This window comes from Dermacentor silvarum, chromosome 1 (assembly GCF_013339745.2).
Source record: "Dermacentor silvarum isolate Dsil-2018 chromosome 1, BIME_Dsil_1.4, whole genome shotgun sequence".
In the NCBI taxonomy this organism is placed as follows: Eukaryota; Metazoa; Arthropoda; class Arachnida; order Ixodida; family Ixodidae; genus Dermacentor; species Dermacentor silvarum.
This window is the reverse complement of record NC_051154.1, coordinates 285899855-285923363: the sequence shown is the minus strand read 5'-3', so window position 1 is coordinate 285923363 and position 23509 is coordinate 285899855. Positions and strand designations below refer to the sequence as shown.

The 23509-nt window shown below is 46.9% G+C and overlaps 1 protein-coding gene across 1 annotated transcript in view; it reads right to left on the bottom strand.

The window, feature by feature from the left end:
- The window catches only part of LOC119437190 (PR domain zinc finger protein 8), an 89977-nt gene extending 74315 nt beyond the window's left edge, over positions 1-15662 (bottom strand). The window contains exon 1 of the mRNA XM_037704248.2: positions 15343-15662. The gene's annotated coding sequence lies outside the window, so the exon portion shown is untranslated. The remainder of the gene's footprint in view (positions 1-15342) is intronic.
- Between the last annotated feature and the right edge of the window lie 7847 nt (positions 15663-23509).

Here is a 23509-nt window from a genome sequence, read left to right as displayed (position 1 = left end):
TGCTGAAGAAGATAATGTCATCTGCAAACCGAATGCTATTGAGACACTCGGTTTTGATCATCACTCCTAATCGTTCTCAATATGATAGCTTGAATACTTCTAAGAATGCAGTGGATAGCATTGCAGATACAGCGTCTCCTTGCCTGACCCCTTTCTTGATAGGTATTCTTGGACTTTTCTTCTGAAGAAATAAGGCAACTTGAAGTTTTTGTATATATCAAGTTCCCAAGACATTCACGTATGCTTCCTGTACTCCTTGATTACGCAATTCCACCATGACTGCTGGTATCTCTACGGAATCAGGTGCCTTTTCATTATCTATGGAAATCATATAGAAAGGTTGGGTTTACTCGGCAGATTTCTCAACTGATTGATGACATGGATGTGATTCAGTGTAGAATACGCCATTCTGAAGCCAGCCAGTTCTCTTGGTTCATTGAACGCAAGTGTTACCCTGATTCTATTGGACATCACATTGGTGAATATTTTATAAAATAATGAAAGCAAGCTAATGGGCCTATAATTGTTCAATTCTTTAACGTCTCCCTTCTTACGGATTAGCGTAATGTTGGCATTGTTCCAGCTCTCTGGTACACCTAAAGTCGTGAGGCATTGCGTATAAAGGGTCGCAAGCTTTTCAACTATAATATCCACTCCATCTTTGATTCAATCGACTGTTCTTTCAATTTCTCCAGCTACGTTACCTCGGGACATGTCTTGCAAAGCCCTTATAACTTCATTGCTAGTTAGATACAGAGCCTGTGCAGCATGTTCGTCATTACTTCCAATGAAGATTGCGTGAAGGCTCTGGGCACTGTACAGGTCAGTATAGAAGTGCTCTTCTGCCTTTACTATATCATCGAAATTTATGATGACATTACCCTGCTTATATTTCACTGCATGCATCTTGCCCTGTACTAACCCAAGTTTTTTCTTACTGATTCAATGCTGCTCCTATTTTTTTAGCGCTTCCTGAATGTTTGCGACGTTACAATTTCGAACATCACTTCTTTCCTTCTTGTCTATCAGCTTTGACATTTCACAAATGTTATAAAGGTACCAGCGAACGGGCCTATATGCTGAAAGACAAGGTAATGAAATTAAGCGCACTTGTGTATTGTGTAGAAAAAAAAAAGATTCCTACGTAAACTCTGAACATATAATGTCGCCTCACAGGTATCTCTAAAGCTCACCAACCTGCTAAAGTAATAGTGAATTATATATTGGTTTACTTTATTTTCTTTGATTTAGGCATGTGGCGTGTGCCACTGGGTGTGTCCTCGTTCTTGTCCAATTCTCCAGAATGGATATGTGCGACACTGACGTTAGTGATACAGAATCCTCAAATGTTGCTGCTTGACACGTGCCGTACTTTTTGATGCACAAACCTGTCATCGCCATTTTACCACCGACAGGCATCACACATCACCTTCATCCTCGTGTAATCGCTGCGAAGACGTCTCACCCTGTGTATCTGCCTGATGGTTTTTTTTTTTACGCATCGGCATAGCTTGTCAGCGGTGTAGTGCTTAATCCTAAAGATTTCGCGAGAATAAAGTTGTGACCTTTGTGGCGGACAAACATAAACATTGCATGTAATTACACGTTGCAAGTGCGTTGGACCTGCCTATTGTGTTTTATTGCTTGATGTGCGCGGGAGGGTGCTACGTTCATAGGATAAATCAAGAAGTGAAAACGACGTGCAAAGTTAGCCCAGCCAGGAGGACCAGGCCAGAAAGCACAAGCCTGCAGTAACTCAAGCACGTCGTTCCTCAAGCGCGATCGTATTGCCACACGTGGCCTCCGCCAAGACGAGCAAAAGAAAAATAAATAAAAGGAGTCGCGACGCCCGGTGGCCTCTGGCGTGCTACTCTTTCGCGCCACGCCGCGCGTCCAACGTGCGGAAAAACGAATGAAGGATGCCACTACCGCGATTCCCGGGAGTATTCTCAGCGCTTCGTGCACCCGACGACTCGCACCACGGCGGTGTCCACGGGGCAACCACGGGGTGCGAAGGAACGCCACGGCCCCGACGACGAGTAGCGGCTCGTATCCGGGCTGTCGCCGTCCCTGACGCGGGTCGCAGGAAGGAAGCGAGCAGCCCGAGGCTCCGGACCCGCCCTCGTGACGGCAGCTTGATTGGGACTCCGCGGCGATCTTTCCTGTGCTTGCACGCCACGCCTCCCTCCTCTTCCTGCCGCGAAGGAGCTGACGACTTCGGTGCTATAGCTGTTCGCTCTTTCGCTCCACTGAAAGCGAACGCGTTCTTTCGTCCCTTCCGGGGGTGTGTGTGTGTGTATAGCCTCCATACACGCTTGATGTGCGGTAGATCAGTGGCTACTGTAGTGTTGCACTGCTGAGCTCGAGGTGGCGGGTGGGATTTCGGTGGCGGCGGCCGCGATTGGACGGATGGCACGAAAAAGGACTCGTGTACTCTGCGTTGGATGCACGTTAAGGAGTCCCAGGTGGTCAAAATGAGTCCGGTGCCCTCCACTGCAACTGCCCCTCATAACCCACTGTGCAGTTTCATCGAGAATTTAATTTTGGGCAAGACGCCAGCCACAGTGAAGAGAGAGAGAGAGAGAGAGAGAGATAAAATGATAAATGAAAGGCAGACTACTGCGAAAAAATTGAGTCGAACTGAATGCACTAAAGTAAATGAAGAAACAAACAAAAAAAGCAACTAAATATTAAATATGAACAATGCAAGCACGCTAAATTAGGTTGTGACGGACGGCACAGATATTTTGGGAACGATCAGTGCGTTATACCAGCGTACGTCTCTGGCCCACAATGCAGTAGTGAAATTAGGCTTTCGCCTACTGTTTTCTCTTATCCTACTATTGTCAAAATTATCTGTGTTTACGGAGATGTTGGCGTCTGTAGGCGGCGTCGCCTACTCTTCTTCTGTGACTTTCATGATGACGGTAATAGTAATATTCAATCAGTCAATCAATCATTTTATTACCGGCCCTATGAACAACCTTATGGTTTGAGTGCTTGCACACGCGTACATAAAAAAAGAACGCTGCAGGAGAATATAAGCAAAACACCGAATAAAAAGAAGAAGTTTGAAAAGAAGAGTGTAGATACAACAAAACGCAAGGTGAATACAAAAGAAAAAGGAAGAGAAGGGCCGTTGAGCAATATGTGAAACTACGACACAACAACGCAAAGCTCGGAAAACAATGACAGCTCATTATGAAAAATATCAAGATCATGAAAATAAGCATTATAAACACTCTGTATTCTGTGGACAGTTGGGTGTTGGCGATGACAGGCAGGAACATGGAGAGGTCTATGCTCTCTGGTGATCTTGCGCGGAATACGAAACATGATACAACTGAGTAGTTCGGGACAGGTGAGAATACCGTGAAGGAACTTGAAAAGCAACACAAGGTCAGTGCGATTACGTCCGAAGCAAAGTACGGGCAAAGACACCAATCCAACGGTGCTAGGACGAGGTCTAGTGTCCGCGTTAGCATAGCGGTGATGATATATGCTTATAAACCTTTTCTGGACCCGATCTGTAATGTCACTGTTGGATCTAGAAATGCCATTCGAGACGATCGACGAGTATTCGAGTTGAGGAAGACAGATTGTTGTATACAACTTGCGGAACGGTGTAGGAGAAATGAATTCTCTCGATAGTCTGCAAACAGAGCCAAGAGAGCGCATACCGCGAATGCAACGCGTTTAGTGTGAACAGAAAAGTGTAAGGCTGTATCAAAAAGTACACTGAGATATTGATCTCACAGACCTTACACAATGGTACAGAATCTACAGAATGAGAAAATGAAATGCTTGTTGTTTTGCGTGTGAAAATCATGACTTTGGGCTTAGCAGCATTCAAGGTGTGGTCTTTTCACCCTTTAGAAAAAGAAAACAGGGCAGACTGCCGGATGCGACAGTCATCAACGTATGAATTACCTTAATAATCTTGATGTCATCGGCATATAGAAGGAATGAAGAATTCTGAATAGCGGAAGGAACGTCATTAATAAAGAGTTATAAAGGAGTGGCCCTAATACTGATGCTTGAGGGTCGCCGTTAGTTGCCATGTGAAAAAAACAAAAACACGTTTGGCAATTGACCTTGGCATAACATGATCTATCAAGAAGATAGCTGCGCAAGAGATTTACAATTGAGGAGTCAACACCAAAGTGCGTAAGCTTGATCAAAAGCGATGAGGGGATGACTACATCAGAAGCTTTGCTGAGGTCACAGTAAATGGTGTCAACTTGCCTCCTTTGAAGTACTGGCGTGGAGATCTGGGTCATGAAACTTGCGACATTTGTGACAGTGGAATGGCCGGTGAGAAATCCATGCTGATTCGGAATCAATGAGTTCTTCCCAGTAAAAGACAAGAACGAGCTCAGAAATGTTAGACTTGGCCCATAGAAGAGAAATCGGGCGATAATTCGAGACATCGGTTTTACAGCCAGACTTAAATACAGAAAACAAACGAGCAGTTTTTCACATGTGAAGGAATGTGGAAGTATTGAAAGAGTTATTAAATATAGAGGTCAACAATGGGGAAGAAATACTGAAAGGCATTCGCTGATGAGCGTTTCATCAAACACACCACTACATAATAATAATAATAATAATAATAATAATAATAATAATAATAATAATAATAATAATAATAATAATAATAATAATAATAATAATAATAATAAAATAACAAGAAGAAGAATTTTTAATGTTTTTGGAGAACACAGTACACTCAGCACTTATCATACAGTACCCTCATCAGCGGTGAAACAAACAATAACACACACACACACACACACACACACACACACGCGCGCACACACGTACACACACACACACGCACACACACACACACACACACACACACGTACACACACACACACATACACACACACACACACACACACACACGCACACACACACGCACACACACACACGCACACACACACACGCACACACACACACGCACACACACACACACACACACACGCGCGCGCACACACACACGCACGCACACACACACACACACACACACACACACACACACACACACACGCGCACACACACACACACACACACGCACACACGCACACACACACACACACACACGGACACACACACACACGCACACGCACACGCACACACACGCACACGCACACACGCGCACACACACACACGCACACACACACACACACACACACACATCTGAAGTGTACTGTGTATTTAGTATATATGGTTTGTGCCAAGCCAAATGACACGAATCGTACGTTGCTTCAACGGAGCGGATGATGGCAGTACTTCAGGAAAATAAAAATAATGCTGAATGAAAGGGCATTTTCCTTATAAATCCCCTCCCATTTCAGAATATGGAAGAGAAACAAACAAGCAAGCTAACTGAAGTATAAATGTTGGGTAAGATTGTAGCGCAATAAGCGAAGTCATATCCAATGAAATTTAACAAAGGTACGTGGACCATCGACGTCTCAATCTGGTGCGCCGTGGCCGTCATTGCACTCTGCCACGCTGTCAGCCAACTTCAGTGTTGACTGAAGAGCCGTTGACTGGGGCAGAAAATTGCGGCTCAAAGCGGGGGTCGCATCGGGTCAACCGCGCTGTCGACCGCTATTATTCTCAAATCACCCGCTATCTAGTCACGCGGTACCAGTGTGTAATTCTCATATAAGACAAATCATATTTCGGGTATTGCGAGGTCCCTTATGGCAGGGGGTTAGCGACTTCATAATATTATTGCTTTTTTTTTTTCGGAGAAATGCGAGTATGCCGAAAGACCGTGCGGAGAAGGAAAGAAAGAAAGAAAAAGATGAAAAGAAAGGGGGGTAGATAACGTTGATGTTCCCGACATGGGTGACTACCGCTGACAAATTTTTTTTTTTTTTCAACCTCTGCCATCACCCGCTCAAGCAGAGACGCCGGTGCAAGCGTTTTTCGGGCCGCTTCAGAGGACGACGATATCACAGCGTTGGCATGTTGTATAGCGAGGGCCACAGCGAAGTGGGCTCGGAATTTCGCTTACGCTTCCGTTGTTTTTTCGTGTCACCTGCGATCGCTGCCGCAGAGACAAAAATGCGCGCTTTGCAATATCCACGATTTCTGCGGTCGCTACCGCCGGGGAGAAGAAAAAAAAATATGTGCAGTGAAATAAAGATAGAGAAAGAGAGATGGTCCAGAAGGGAGCAATCACACTTTTTACAGCACTGCTATTATTTATTTATTTCTGTTTATTTTTTTCTCTTAGAAATCAGGAGTGCCCCGAAGGATGCGCAAGAATTCCCATATTCAAGGAATTTCCGTCTCCCAAAAATCGTTTCTTCTGAAGAGCGCAAACTTCCTCTTCTTTCTTTTTTTCTTCCCGTTTCCTGTCGTTATATATAGGCATTCTTTGTTATGCCTTGAACTTACATGCCTGCTGTTGGACAGTGGGATCAAACACACTGACCCAAGGGTTCCGCCTGGCAGAGCGAACGAAGTCGTGGTTGAAGACGCGCCCTTTTGCTGGATTGCCAAAGACATGCGAAAAAAAAAAAAACTGAGCGCGAAGGCAAGCGCGAAACGCATATGCTCTTAGGAAAAGGCGGGTATATTACTTCACCAACAAAAATCCAGCCAGCTGTCGTCAGTCAAATAACTGTTGAGCGTATTACGGAGCGTGATCACAATGTGCATCCTCGAACAGGCACAAACGCACGTTCACATGCACCTCAATGTTGGCTTCACGAAAACTCGCAGACATGGGTCGGGATTGCAATTTGCGGGGCAACTGTGAACGCCCCTCACTGTATCGTCGTTGTCAGGGAAGCTTATTAACCCACTTGAAAGAAATTGTGGGCACGTGGTTTTTAGCCACGCGGGTTGCCAATATTGGAGCGTCTTCATAGGGGAGGCTGAACTGGCGGCGCTCTCGAATAGTTTAGAAGTTTACGAAGCAATTCCTGTAGCTTACACCACCGCATCATTGCTTCATGTTGCGTGGTAAGCATGGTATATCAGCTTATAACGTTTGAGGCGCAGCATCTGATCAAAGCGTTCACCCAGCTACGCCGCAATGGAATTATTACAAAAATTCTTGTACGCTCGTACTCATCTGTTTTATCAGTACGACAACTCATTTATCGAGAAGAGAGAATATCTAATTTTGCGAACTTAAGCGCGCGTGCAATGTGACTGCGACGTAGCTGCTCGCACTAAAGATATTATATTACGAAAGCATTCCGGCTGCTATAAAACGACATGGTATACCTTTTTTTGACGATGCTTCAGCTTGAACTCGCAAGTCACGAAAAAAACAACAACAACAACGGTTTTTGTGCATATTCCTTCAATAATTTGCGCAAGAACCATCTCGCCGCTTGGTAGGCTCACCGAAATTCAGTACTGCCTCCCAGTACACGTGAACGGACAAGTAAAAGGCGCTCGAGCGATTCCGGGAAGCAAGGCTAGCGCAAAAGGAGAGCGCAGTGTTTCACGATGACCTTTAGAGTCCGCAGAGCAGCAGTGGTGAACGCATTTGGATGAAGCCAAGCAGGTACGTGTGAACATAACAAAGTCAATACTTTGGATACGTGACTCTAGGACTCTTTGGCAGTTACCTCATCGATCGTGTCAGAAATGGAAATGACTGTTGCGAACGGCACCTCCGCATCGTTGCGTCTTTTCGATAAAATGGCTTACATACGATGTGCCAGCAGTTTTTGTACTTTTGCATGTGGCCGTGCTCAGTGTGATTAAACGCTTGCCGTTTGTGTTCTGAACAGGTTCCCATACACGCCGCTGAAAAAAAAAACGACTTCGAAAGAAAAAAGAAAATGAAAGAAGAGAGAACACTGATAATGAGTGACGCAATAGGTTAGCGACGAATATTTGCATTTAAACTGTACACATGGGCTACAAGAGGCTTCGTAATAAAAGATGGCTGGGGAGCGGAGTGAAATAATCTTCAGCACCTGGAGTTGTTCAGTTTGCAGCAAACTCTGAATTTTGGTGACTGTTCTTTTTTTCACTCAGACCAAGAAACCTTGTGTGAATAATGGTCTCAGTGGGTAATAATTGCAAATTTTCTGATCTCCGTGACTGCTGTAACTTTTGGCCGCCAATAATTATGAATTCGTTTCGAACCCCGTCGTTTAAACGTCCGATGAATATAGCAGACATCGTTGAAGTCGGCTTCTCCACAGCAATGTACTCCCCGGGGAAAAGCCCACTTTCCTGTTGTAGGCTTGGTGAGAACAGCGCATCGTCTAAAATGGGACGCGGGTCTTGGAAATTCTGACAACAGCGCTCAACCATATAGCAACATGAGAACACCAAGAACCGGGTCCACTAGAATGAGTGAGTGTGACACGACGTCGTTGTGCGCAGCTGATGCATCACATGCTAAACACTAATTGTAGTTGAAGCACCTTGGGACAGAATAGTCGTGTGCCAAATCTAAGCGCAATCTTATTTAACAAAATTAGCGTGCGTTCTAATTAGGGTTTATTAAACGTGATCTTTGGGCACTAGTAGGGACTTAAAAAAGGAAATACACATACACGCAAACAAAAGGCACCTTGTGTGTGTGCCCTTTTGTACGTGCCATCTAGCTCCGTAAAACTATGTTTAGTAAGCCCCGCCAACATGCCCAAGAAGACGTTCTGTTAAGCTAATTATGGTGTTAGCGGGAAGTACCTGTATTGGCACAAACACAAAACAGACACGGGAAAACGTCGTGTATGTATCTGGTGAAGTAATTTGGGATAACGTACTCTGGCTAGAATGCAAGACCAACTATCCAAATAGTCATTGCTAATAAAGCTTATCGTGCTCGAGAGAGGACAGAAAGTGAAAACCCATTGTATCGTCAATTTGTCGTGCGTGATCGTAAGAGACATTAAAAGAAAAGAGGCGAATGCTTAGTGAAGCGATGGGCATCGCCATGTTTCCTGTAGCTACTGGCTTTGCCAGAGGCACAAATCCAAGAGCAAAACGCGCTATGCGCCGATTGAGCGTGAGGCTTATGGCCCCCTATTTCACATCTATTGTGACAGCGTCACATATTCTCGAATGTCCCGTGGTTTCTCAAAAAAAAAAAGTTTTTTTCCCTCCTTTTATACAACCAACTTAGCTTGTGAAGATACAATGCGCTGTGTGACAATAAATGTATAGATGAATTATAGGATCGATGAACGAAGAAACTAATAGCACAGTGATTTGCTCGCTCCACTTGAATGTGTGTGTGCGTGTTAGTGCTAATAACACAATTCTTACAGTTTAGTCAAATCTTTGCGTAGTTTCTTTAAAGTTAACGTTTGCGCACTGTGCTTTCAATGAGTTGGATATTTGCATTTAATAACAGCAAAGTGCGCACAACCATTAAAAATCAAAGCCCGGAGAGAAAACTGCGCTAGAAACTACACACGCAGCTTTCAGCAAGTTATTGAAGCACAGCGTTCATCACTGGCGTCCTATACAAGACGTAATATCGGTAACAATCAGGACGTGAGGATTATAAAACACATGGGGCTGTCTTGCAATGGTTAGATGGTGAACCTTACGAAATTCTAGGCGTCCCCAGAGAAGAACGTCATGTAAGCGGTAGCGATATGACAGGTTACCCCTGATAGGACCTCAAGATAGGAGGTTAAATTGCTTCTTTTGTGCTGCATTTATGTGATGGGTGGACCTTGCAGGATCTTGATATTTAGAATACGTTGCGAGAGATAGAAGGTGCGCGCGCATACAGAAAAATTTGCGGAATCTTGGCGGCATATTTGGATGTTCATTGTTGGTTATATGGGTGCAAAAAATAATTCTGGTGAGTACATTTTAGAGACAAGTGATTCTTCGTGGCGCGGCTTTTCAGAAGCCAGAATATCAAGCATCCAGTGGATAAAGTTGTTCTTTTTTTATAAATAACGCCGTTGGCGGCAGAATAGTCTCTGGGTGCCATCTAGAGAAACTGAACGAGTTGATATTAGCCTCCTGACCTTCGATGTGCATCGCGCTACGGACGAAAAAAGAACAGACGCCATGAACGTAACATCGTTGCGTTTGTAAAGAAGCAGCTGTTAGCTCTAACTCCTCACATATAGCACTCGAATGTAAAGCCCTTAAATGGGCCAATAAAAGGTACATCACATAGCTTGAATAAAGCTGGTTAAGACTGCCCAGTGTAAAGGCCTGAACACTTTCAAGTTTGTTGCGCGAACATTTCCACAAGGCCTTCCTTATTTGATGGGATGAGGAAGACTAGTCAGTGACCATTTTCTCTCCTTGTCTGAAAATTTCTCCTTCTGAGGCGAATTATTCAACCTTTTATGTAATGGTGAAGACCAATGGGTCATCTTCAGTCAAGAAAACGTTCATTAATTCACTTACATCATAACAATCCGTTCGCAATTGAAGATACAGAGATGGGTCACTGACATTAAACACCTAGGTTAAGCGCAGAAGAAAAGCGAGTTCCTCTGTGATAGGTACATGTTTCCCACAAATCCCGACGTCTTTCCGACCTGTTTGTGCGGTTTTACGACCACGGGAAGCCTTACGAATACGCAGCCCCAGTTCATGCTTATGCCGGGAACGAAAGTTGCAGATGTGGTCCGGTCGTCAAATCTCCTTGACTGGCGGGCAACGCGGCGTGCCAAAAGACCCAGCACTCGCCGAACACTTCGTAGACCATTATTGAGAACATATTTAAAGGTTCACGTGTTCCCTACGCAAACTGATTTCAACTGCACGCGAAGGAAAGTAGCTCTCCTGGTTGAAAATTAGGTAAAAAAAGAAACCAACCCTTTCCCTTTACTGCTATAAAACCGATATAAAAGCTAAAGTAAAAAGTGCATCTCATTCTGGAGTACAAAAAAAAAACTTAAGAAGAAATTCTTGGTGCCACACGGAGAGGACGGATATTAAGCACATATATCGTTCGTGCTTCTTTCCAATGCATTCGGTAACTCTACTCGTTTCCAACTGCTTTTCGCTCAACTAAAAGAAGTTTCCGTTTGCTTTGGCTACGCCTAAAGTTCCCTTTTACACTTCCTAATCCGGTACATCCTAGTTTATCTGCCGGCTGCAACGTTGCTGAACACTGTGATTGACACCAGCGTTAAGCATGCGACGCGCGTACGGTTAGATGCGCCATTAGACAGTAGGTACACGACATGCCAAAAATTCAGCATGCTTAATGTCATGCTTTGTTTACTTGTAGAAAAGCGTGTGGTCACCTGCGATATATATATATATATATATATATATATAATTTGCAGAATCTTTGCCAATGCCTTCATGCAGTAGGTATTGAAATTTTCAAAAATTTGTCCATATTGCCACATTCCCTGTAATGCACGGACTTACACTTTACCCGTTATGTCTCAGTACGGATACAGATACGAAGAACTTTATTCAAAGCATCCTGAGAAGCGCGCCCCTTAGGGCGACACGGTAGTGTCTCAGTAGAAAGAAATTTATTGGGATAACAACGGGTGAAGTCGCATAATGTATCAGGGCAGGTGCTACTGGTCTGTTCACCAGGTACTTTTCAGTATTCCTTGTTATATGTGCGTTCAAATTTTGTTTGGATAACGTGTTGACTGGTGAAAGCTGGATACCTTGTCGTGGTGGACTTAGGGATTATCACTGAGTAGTTGGGCTGGGTCTACCGGAATGGAATACCGATAAACACATTTGAAGTGTTATTGTGCTGTGCTCGCATTACATTAAACTCTGGAGGATGAAAAGATGATTAGAATAAAGATCGTACAAGTTAGGTACCGGCTGACGTGTCTTCATTTCCTCTAAGCAACGCTTGCCGTTGCTGTAGTGGCGTGTGGTAGAAAGAATGTCGCCCGCTAAAAATTATTTGCGAAAATGGGCTTCGCCCCACAAAGAGTCTTATTGTAAAAAAGCCAGCTTTTAAGGGGCCACTGCAATGGGCAATGGCTTCGAAAAGTTACGAGCGTCGCGTTTTCCCCATAAAAAACACGCGTACAGCTCTGCCTTTATAAAGTCGGGGAACATTCACGCGTTTAAAATTATACATGTATTAAAAAGAAGATGATCACGCTGGTTCATATTTAACGGGAAAATATTTCATACGCTATGTAGCAACAACAAGCAGGAGAAAAACGCTTTATGAATAAAAAATCAGTAGCCCCTGGGGGTAAGCGAAGCTTGTCGTGTGTTTCCTCGGTGTTTCTCCGAACGAAGTGCACTGACGAGTACCACGTTGTGCTCGAACCACAACCAGTCATACGCACTGCAGCTGGCTCTGAAGTTCCGGTTGACAAAGTCGCGTTGAAACTTGGCCGTCGCACCGGGGATGTTGGCGCTAGCATTGCCGACGCGTGCACCACCGTTGTCAGGTCCCTGGAGGGCAAGAGGATGCTGACGTCTGGCCTCAACATCGCGCTCCCGCCACTCGGAGTCGGCGGCTCCTCGCTGACGTTTGGCCTCAACATCGCGCTCTCGCTACTCGGGGTCCGCGACTCTTCGCTGAAGTTTCGCCTGGGCTTCGGAAGCCATCACGCTAGAATTGGCACGTCGACTACGAGCCCTTTCCCGAGTGCATTCATTCTGGATGGATTTCCATGAAATTGCTTCAAAAATTAGAGGTCGCTTAAGCTTCGCCTTTAAGAGTAGAACGCGATAGCGTTATCGGGAACCGTTCGCATCGCATCGTTCGCATACGGCAAGTAGGCTTCATTCACTGCAACACTGAACGTGGGAAAGCCAGCTTACAAAGACGAAGCTTACACCGATCCCCTTAAATTCGGCTTCACTTTTAAACAGAAATGCATTGCTGAAAAGACGTTTTTTCAGGGGCAATAAAAGTGGTCATATTAAAATGTGAAGGCCGTAGCACCTTGTTTTATTATTTTATGAATTGTTTGCTATTTCCCCGACGCGCGCACGTGTCCAAAACGAATTAGCAGGCGAAGTCCCAATTCGACCTGCCTAGGATGCGAGCGCCATCTGGATATCATTTTCGCAAGTACCCGAACGCGCGGCTGTAGGTCTCGTAGAAATGCTGGAAAAGGGGTTTGTGTTTGAGTTTCCTCGTAGCAGAATTAGGTTTTCTGGTACATTCAAATTACAATCTGACGCCGATTAGTAAACAATCCGAAGGCGAATCCGACGCCAAATGGTAAAGTCGTACTTTAACATTTTTCTGACGGATTTCACTGTGAGAAATTTAATTTTGTTCACCAAACCATGCACCACGTGGAGGGCCTGCGCGGTCGGAGTGGTTGGGGATGATTTCCTCCGCCACCCGCTGGCGCACTTCAAATGTGTTTATCGGTATTCCATTCCGGTAGACCCAGCCCAACTACTCAGTGATAATCCCTAAGTCCACCACGACAAGGTATCCAGCTTTCACCAGTCAACAGGTTATCCAAACAAAATTTGAACGCACATATAACAAGGAATACTGAAAAGTACCTGGTGATCAGACCAGTAGCACCTGCCCTGATACAATATGCGACTTCACCCGTTGTTATCCCAATAAATTTCTCTCTACTGAGACACTACCGTGTCGCCCTAAGGGGCGCGCTTCTCAGGATGCTTTGAATAAAGTTCTTCGTATCCGTATCCGTACTCAGACATAACGGGTAAAGTGTAAGTCCGTGCATTACAGGGAATGTGGCAATATGGACAAATTTTTGAAAATTTCAATGCCTACTGCATGAAGGCATTGGCCAAGATTCTGCAAATTATATATATATATATATATATATATATATATATATCGCAGTTGACCACACGCTTTTCTACAAGTAAACAAACATTTTTCCCGGCAACCAACTTGGACAGTATTTACATCGCACGCCGACGCCGGTTGCCGACGCCGGATTTTCTGCGATACGGGGCCTTTAACGCTGTCGCGTTAAAATTAGATCTGTCCGTTACGTAAGACAATGAATGGCTCATACCCCCTTAAGCAATGACTCATAGCCCCGTAAACGCTGCCTCCCCATTACGACGACAGAAAAGTGAAATTCTACGCTGGAATGATTATTGACAACGCAGCCAGCTGTGGAAGCAGTCGACAACAGCGAACGCGGAAGCAGTTGCACTAGCGCGTGCCGAGGGGCGCTAAGAAGCCAGCTGTGGAAGAAGACGACGACGCTCGAGCCAATTCTGATGATGATAATTTTGTGCGTACATGGTCGCCACCGAAATCGGTGAGTTATAACAAGTCTCGCTTGAAAAAGCGATATTGTGGAACTGGGGCGTGATTAGTGGGCTATTCTACGTAAAACGTTGTCATAAAACACAAACTGTAGCAAATTTAATTAGATTAGCGTAGGTAACCAGAACTTGTCTTCATTAACCTGACCATGCTTCCTCTTTGTATTCTCTATTCTGGTGACATATATTTATTTGTACATGCTGTAAATGAAGCGTGAACACAGATTCGTCCAGATGACGCCGATTTGCTCGTAATGATTTGTACTTCAGCTGCTTCCGTAATCCACTTCATTGCGCTTTTATATATGGTTCAAATAAATATTTAAAAAAAGGTGTAAGCGGAATCCTTGTCCAATAAAACAGCAAAAGATAGGCCAAATGAGCCTTCCCTTTGAAGCGTAAGAGTTTAGAGTAGTTCACTCTGTGCAGCCAAGCATGTCGCTCTAGCAAACGCAGATGAGTTGATCCACGAACGAATCTTCTGCCTTTAAAACAGCCGACTATATGAAGTGTATAATCGTGTAGTGATGTGTCCATCCGCTTATGTTGCCTACAATACAAGGTGTCTCTTCGTGCAGGCACCAGTCGGTGGAATATCAACGTGAACATTTCACAGAGATTTTATGGTAACGTGTATCATTTCTCCCAGAGCAACGACATTCAGTTGAATTCCAATTAGTCACTTGCAGTGAAAAAGTAAACAAAATGAATGAATGAATGGAAAGTGAAAGGAAAGCAGAGTGGTTGGTGCTAGATCGGTGATGTTAAAGGAGCACGCGGATCTACCCTGGCAGATGGGAGTTAGTCATGTCTCAAGTAAAATATGCTGGACATAACACACAAACACACACAAATTGAAAAAGAACGAAACCAGGGATGCAATTCTTTCTTCGTGCCTTAAGAAAGGTGTAGCAGCAAGTAGAAAAGAAAAGCAGCTGCATAGGAATGAAAGCAAAAAAAAGAGAGAAAAGAAACAGAAAAGAAACGCTCAACTAATGTAGAACACGGCGAAACGCGCATCAGAAACAGGAAACGTCCGAGAAGAGCGCGCGGAGAAACGAGAGGAAGAAAAAGATCGCCGCGGCAATCTTTTTCCTCCGCTGGCACACGCACGAGCACACTGACGACGGCGACGGGTGTCCGTCGACCGGCGCTCACCTTTGACGACGACGAGGACGGCGAGTCTCCCCCTGTGACCGCCGACGACGAGGAAGACGACGTCGAGGAAAGATCCACCGTAGCGACCGAAGCTGACTTTGGTCCAGAAACAGCAGCAGCAGCCGCTGACAGAACAAGGAGCGGGGAGTGCGGCAGACCAGGCGGGGAAGCCAGCAACTTGAAGGGGGGGAAGGAGGCGAGCGAGGACCTTGCCAGCACAACGCGCCACACGCGGCCCCGCAGAGAGCACGGAACGACAGCGCCGCCGCGCTTCCCTCGTGCTGTTCCCACAGTGGCGGAGCGAAGGAGTGTGTGTGTAGCGGGCGGCCGCGACCACGATCCCGCTGTCGATCAGCAGTTGAGCCGAGGCGTCACAGGCGGCGGCGGCGCAACCGCGACGAGAGGAACACGTCGACTCGCCGCTTTCGCTTCGCGCCACCGACAAACCTCGGGCCCCTTTCTCTCTCGCTCCCTCCGCGCCGTGAGCGAGCGCGCGAAACAGAAAAGAAGCGAAGCTGTTCTCGCCCTCCTCCCCCACCTCTACCGCCGCGCCCAGCCTACCATCACGGAGAGTGTGACACGCGCGGTAGCAGCCGGGCGCGCCACCGAAGCGCCCTCATTGGTCGGTCGGTGTGCGGGAAAGCGCCGCGGTCACTGAGGGAAGCGCAAATACAAAAGATGAAGGAGGGAAGCAAATGCCGGCGGCGATGGAAAAAAAAGGAAAAGTGACCGGGCGGGAGAGGCACGTGTAAAAGAGAAGCGCAGCGGAGGGATGGCCCGAGAAAGGTTACAGCAAGTGTGCTGAAGGGACGAAGAGAGAGAGGGAATGGCATAACAAAATAAACGAAGAAGGGACAACTCGAGGAAGTATCACTATAAGCGGCTGCTCCGCTTAGAAAGCGACCGCGAAATGTCGCGCAGTGTACTTTGGAAACGCGAACAATGTCTCGGCAAGTGCCGAGATCCAAAAAAAAGCGGAGTTGAAGTGAATTGAGGAGGAAGAAAGGAACAAAAAACTGCGGAAATGAGGTATGGGGGAAAGGCGCAAGCTTCGTGGGGAGAAGAAGCGGTATTGCGAAAGCAGATGCCTTATAAGCGGCGTCGCCACATAAGAGGCGTCTGGGAAACGTCGCATATAGTGTTATGTGAATGGGAAGAGTGTACCGGTAGGAGGGGGAGAGAAGGGCAGACGCAAGGGAAGCGAAAAGGAAAAAAAGGGCAAGAAGAAGACAGCGCTCGAGTCGGCAAGCAAGCGGGAAAGGCGGTGGTCTGGCTTTCTTTGTGTTCTTGCGGTCCTTTTATACGGGGGCTTTCGTTCTTTCTTTTTCTTTCCAATGCTCCCCATTTCCTGGAGGATGGAGCGCGAGAGAGAAGAGCTCTGGAGTCGAGTTTCAGATTGCAGGAGGCGCCTTCTCTGTTGCGTCTTCCCTTTCGCCTCTTTTTTTTTCGTTTCGCTTTCTCGCGCTTGCGAAGCGTGTGGAGGAGAGTGGCCGAGGCACTGGCCTCCTTTATATTCGGCCTTCCCGTTTTTGTTGCTCCTTCCTTTCTCTCTCTCTCTCCCTACGAGGCAGCAGGAATGGATCGCGGCTGCTTGGGGAAAAGAACGTGTTTTTGTTTTCCCCGCTGTAAGTTGGAACGTAGGGAGAAGAGGTACACCGGCGGCGCTTCCTGCCGCGGTAGCCAAGTCGGGCTCTATATAGTAGCGTGGGCGGTTTCCCCTCGACTGGAGAGCAGGTTGCGAGCAGCGTGTGCGTGCGTCAGTTTCCCGATGAAGGCACGCTCGTCTACCCTTCCCCGATGACGGCACGCTCTCCCGCGTTCAGTGGGGAGAGGGTCGCGACATCGGGTTCCTTCGTTGTCGGGCACCGCTGGGTTCCCGAGATCGAGAAGGCGCGAGAAAATGGTGCGCGGGGATTGCCTCTTTATGTACTACTGTGTCGGTTTCGGGCAAAGTTGACCGAGCCGGGAGCCTCGACCGGGCACTCCTTCTACCTCCACGTGTGTGCGTGTGTTTCTCGTCTAAGACGAGAAGAAAGGCTCGAGAGAGAGGCGTGCGCGAGACTGCTGCCGGGAAAGAGGGTTTTGTACGGGAGAGCACGGAAGCCTCCCGGCTCTGCCGTTCGTCGTCCCAGCCGCTTTGTTTGTTTTGATTACGGGGTGGTTCTCCGAGTGCCCGAGAAGAGCGGGAGATAAAACGAAGGCGTTCTTTCCCGAGTCGAGACAAAAAGAGAAGACCACGGACAAGGTGAAGGGTGCACATAGGGGGCCGCCAGGATGGAGGGGAGGTGAGGGGGGTTCGCTGTGATGCTGGGATTGAGGGAGCATTACAGGGTTCTAAGCGAAGAAGCAGCTAAGGCTCTGCGGCGACCGGCAGTGCACGGCGGTCGAGCAGTGGCGGTCGGGGTGGCACGCGGGTTCTTTTCTTTCTTCCCTTATGCGCTGTCGTCTCTCGAGAGGGCTGTCAGATTGAGGCGCCTCTCAGAGACCGAAAGAGAGAGTCCCAGGAAACAGGCACACGCCGCAGAAAGCGATGAGGTCTCCGGGCGTCGGTGGGTAAAAAAGAGGGTGGGTGTCCGGGTGGAGGCGACCAAGAACAGGGTTCGCGAGGGCGCGGATTGCACGGGAGGGTGAGAGCGTGAAAGAAAAACGTCTAAAGGCGAAAAAAAAAAGAGGAAAAATATCGCGGAAGGGAGTGCGGCGTTGCACGCGTCTCCTTCCTCCGCCTCGCTCGGCACATTGTTGAAGGAGTGCAGCTCCTCCCTCCCTCCTGCCTCACTGGCCCTGTCTCCCGCCGCCTGGGGCTTCTCCCGAGCGCCGTACGCGCACGTCGGCTCGCCGCGGATTCATCACCGCGCTGCGTGTGTGCGGAGTGGAGACGGCCCTGTCGCCTTTTTCTCGGTGCCGCGTCTCGGGCTGTGTTGACAGAAGGAGCGAGAAGAATGGACGACGGGAGGAGGAAGACAGGCCGGGGGAGAAGCGCTTCTGCTTTGCCCCCACCACTTCACCCGACGCGCGCATCTTGCAACGCGAGAGCGAAGCGATGCGCGGAGGAGGAGGAGGAAGCCGGGGCTAACGTGGAACGAGGTGACTAAGGATGAGTGCGTGGCGCGTGCCTTCGCTTCCCCGTCGGGGCTGTCGGTTTCGTTTCGCTCCTATTTGTTCGCCGCCGTGTGAGTGACGGCAGAGAAGGAAGAAGAAAGGCGTGCACTGGAGGAGAAGCACTGGGCGCGCGGTAGAGGGAGTTTGCGCTCCTTCTTCTTTCACGCTAGTCGCACGCGTGTGCAACAGCCGAACCGAGGCAAACACGCGCGAGAGGTCGGCGTCGCGTCTTGTGTGTTGCACGCTGACACGCTGTGGGCGAGTTTCTTCCGCGCGGAAAACGGGAAACAGGAGGCGGTGCTGGCAGGGAAAAGACAACCACGCCGAGTTATCCGCGGGCTCAGTATGTTGTAGAGGCCTCGACGATAGGCTGTTCGCGTGTTGCGCGCGCGCTTGCAGGAGTTTGTGGAGAGATGACGGTGGCGGATATGTACTTTGAAGTGAGAACCAATTTGGTCGGCTGCTGTCGCGTAATTAGATAAATTGGAAGAGTGGCGCGGATACGTTTCAGGAGCAGCGCTCTTTTTGTTAGAGGGCCGCGTGGCCTTTCGGCCTGCCCGGCGGCGCGACACTGGCGGTTTTGTTTTCGGCGTATGTGGCAGTCAACGCCCGTGTGCGTCATTTCTTTTTCTTTTCTTTTTTGGTAGCTCGGGGCTGCGTGTAAATGTTTGCTCAGCCTGTCCATTTCTCTAGTAAGTAAGACATCGTGAAAGGTAGCGATTTTATTCATTGTTGACTTCCGCGCGTTCACCTTTTGACCTCTTCTTTGAAAGTTTCTGCTTATTTGTAATTTTTATATAATCAAGTATATGTTATTTGCCTCTGTACTCACCTTGCCCCGCCTCTCTGCAATGTACCACTCTACCTTGAGGGTATAATAAATAAATAAATAAATAAATAAATAAATAAATAAATAAATAAATAAATAAATAAATAAGAACAGTCGGTGATACTGTACTTTCTTCTACGCTCAGTGCAAACTAGTACTGAAACGGATCCGTCTGTTTCTAGGTTTGCGCATGAAACGATACTATTTTTGCAGATCTTATTATCAATATTTATCTCAACCTATTTTTTTATTATTTTCTATCCACAGTTACATTCTGGAATGTGTCATTCATGCCGGGACAGCCTGGCGGACCAATTTTCTGGCCAGCGGCTAGCTGCGCAGTTCTCTTAGTTAATTACCTAGTTGAGGGATCTCCGAATGCAGCCACGAAGCGCAGAAGAAAGTCTGGGTGCGGATCCAGAAATCAGATCGTCTATACTCAAGAGCAGGCCAATAGTCATGGCGAAATATTCATAGAGAAATCAATGCCAAGGACCTCTTACTAGCGAAACCTCTCGAGAGTTCGACTTCTGGTGAAGCGGGACTTGTAAATGCACGGTGGCCTTGGTGTACAGACTCCCGTATTTTTAGCTATATATCGCGCGAGCGTCCATCACTCGTCACTTTAGCGCCTTTAAGCGGCGATAATCAGCGATACCGGCAGAAGTACTCTCAAGTGCACTAAGCACTCTCAAGTGCAAGAGTCGTCTAATGCGATGTTCCCTTCAGGACGACGTACGACCGTATTATAGCGTTCTTGCGCGATATAGCTAAAAATGCGGGACGCTGTGCACATACACGTCGCGTCGGCGCGAGGTTCATGCACGTGCCAGCATTTTTGGCGGCCGGGCTCACACGGAAGGGAATATGGGCGATCACAGTTTTGCCTTTCTCGCTCCCGCTCTCTTTTTTTTGTGTGTGGGTGCAATATTTCGTGTTTGGGAAATTTCACCACGCAATCGTTTGTGACGCTCCCACGCAAGGCATTCGCTTCGTAGTATCGAATTTTCCTCGAGTTGCCGCTGTCACCGCTGGCCCTATAAGGATGACTTTGAGATGCAAAGTGGAACAGTGCACAGGCGCGAACAGACAAACCGGACGCACGAAGCGCTGAATTCCAATGAATTTGTGGCGCGCGCGATACATTAAACAAAGACTTAAAGGCAGCAAAGAGCCGGTGGCAAACGAGAAAGGGCCATGATGACAAACAAATACAAACGTTCAGCACGGATGGCATAAAAGCCGGAAAAAATTGTGAAGTAAAAAGAAAGAAAAAACTACAAAGAACCACGTGGGGATTGAAGTCGTGAAGCTATACAGTGAGCTATCGCGGATGCCGTAGGGGAGAGATACGGGGTAATTTTGATCAGTTGGGAATTTTTTGATGTGCGCTCCAAGTATACGGTACGCAAGCATTTTGGCATTCCGCTCCCATCTGAATGAGGCTGCCTTGGCAGGGAATCGAGCCAGCGACCTCGTGCTCAGCCGCAGAACGCCGTAGACACTAAGACGCCGCGGCAGATAAGGAGATGTCGTTATCAAAGCGTATTGGCCAAACCAGCGTTAAAAAAAATCTATAATCCAGTTTCAAATAGCTGGTACAGTAAAGTACGACGGTGCTTACGGCAATACATCCGTGTCCACTACCTGTCTGTTTCTTTCTCTCTCTCTATTCCTTAAAGGCTGCATAGCCTTCTTAAAAGATCGATTGGGACAGGTGTAGCGTTGTTCCGCCATTTCAGGCGAATTGCTGGAAGAGGCGCGGAAATTTCCTGCATGATAAATCGCAATTTCCAAGTATCTGCGTAAAGAGAATATTCACTAAATTGCTGTTTTGTAGTCGTCACTTTAGAGCACATGTTGCTATTCCGAAAATTGGATCCGAGCAGCGAAGTGAAGTCGTAGTCTGCTTAAAGGAAATTCTTAGACTATACCACCGCTTTCGAGGTCTCAATCCATGAAATGGAGCTATAAAATAAAATGTCCCTCTAGTAGTTGCTCGGCACGATCCCATAACTAGAACGCTAATGCACTTTTAGAAGATTATATGCAGTTTAATACCAGCGAGACGAATAAAGGGAAACAAAGGGCTCAATTTGTGGACGCATGCAGGCGCGCGTGTGTTATTTTATCCATTTGAATCGCTGGTTACGTTTGTAATTTTTCGATAGACAGGTCTAGCAGAGCGTCGTTTTCCGCTCGGCTCAGATTTCGTGCGTCGACGCACTGCAGGGAACTATGCACACATTCCACATTCCTTGAGCGCCATGGAGTCCCCTATGGAGATGAGAGCGACGGGCTGACAGCAAGGCGAGCAAGAAGCCACGTGGACGCATCCTCGCGGTTCCCTCTTTCGGCTTTATGGCGGAGCCAGGGAAACGTCCTACGCGCCGCTGTCGGCATGAGCTTCGGGCGCGTGCGCAATGTCGGTCCCGCTAAGGGATTGTGCGCAAATTACTGGCATATACGCCGGTCTGAGCGGACTGCAAATGCTCAGCTGAAACTCGCCAATGACGCTGTTAATCAGTGGTCAGACTCTTGAGCTAACGAGGCTGAACACTCTAGCTGCACCCAGCATTCAGCATGACTTCGCTGCAAATTTGACAAGCACACGGCATAGAGATAAGCTCGGCGTGGCATTGATGCCTTAATTCAGATACACACTAACCTATCTTCTGTTTTTTCTACATAAATGCTCATCCTGTTCCATTCCGTTTGAAAAAACAAAAAAGAAAAACAAAGTGGATTCATATAAATGAAGGGCAAAGAACAAGATTAAAATAAAATTGTAAAACCACCATCTGATTATGAGGCATCTGGGGTTATTTTACGTGCACTTAAAGCGTTAGCTCGGCCTCAACTTTGACGCCGCCTATTCAAATACGGATAGTCCCTGGGCGGATTTTAATTAAAGTTGGTGCATTTGAGAGCAAAAGTTAAATCTTAGTGACTGCTGGAAGTCAAATTTTGATTTATTGTCTTGATTTTTCTTACAAAAATTGCGTAAATTTGCTAAGTTAAAAAAGTAGACGCACTAGGTTCACGTATCACTAACTCTACACCAAAAATAGATACTACAATTTTGTAAATTGCATGCGTCAGAACACCCAAAGCAGACAAATTTAGTATAATAATTTATATCTTACTTGAACTTGCTACATCGTTTACAAGGGTTTTGCAAAAGTCCAACTCACATATTAGTGGTATTGTGAGAGCCATGTAAAATACATCAATTCTGTCCCCGCTAGGTGTACTATTAGATTCAATTTACAGATTTGTGATATCCTATTTTCATTATAGCTAAGTTACAGAGTTGTTGACTTCATAGTTTCGTTTTCTGAAAACTTGCTGTTTTGATCAATTTTTATGGAAACATTTACGACCTACATGGAAAATTCACTGGCAACGGTCCCTATATTTTAAGTTTTTCCTTTAAATTCCGCTAAACGCATCAAAGTTTTGCAGTGGTTGCCGACAAAAACGTATTCTCCTTTCCAATGTATTTAGATAGGAGCCCCCGAGTAACATTCTACACCTACAGAGCCATAGCTCGTATAGAAGTGAGCTCCTAACCTCATCACCTGATCCCTCAGCTTAATTTATAACCGGGCTGTGCTTCAGGTTCTGTTTATTTCTCGCAAATACAATTTCACAGTTCTTTTACAAACAAAGTAAAATATCTCTATCTTTCAGGAGGATCACGGGCCTTTAACATGCGTCGTTTTGTCTATGTTGTGGCGAACCATCGCTCATTAATAATCCCAGCAGAATGACTGCTCAAGATTAGGTCAAGTTGCATTAGCTGAGTATTAGCAATAGCTGCAGGAACTTTTTTTCTATAACTCTTCTTCAGCGTAAAGATTGAACCACAGCACGCGAAACCCCCGCAGCCTTACAACCACACGCTAGAGGCTATGGCGAAATGCGATCGTACAGCAAGGCCGAATTACCTATACCATCTGGATCGCAGCTACATTCCAGGTTTAGAAACTTATTTCGGAATGCATCACACTGAGCGCTAGAGGGCTCGCGTGCACGTCTTCCGTATCTCTCTCTCTCTTTTCGAAAACTCTTGCTCCTGCCGTGCATGCAGGAGCGACAAATTAGGCGCGAACCAAAACGCCCGTCGCCCCCTCCTCCCGCCCTCTTCCCTGTCGCTGCTGTCATCCCGGGAATTGAATCGGGAGCCGCGCGATCCGAACCCGCGGACACGCGACCTGCCGCCATCTGATCTGCGAC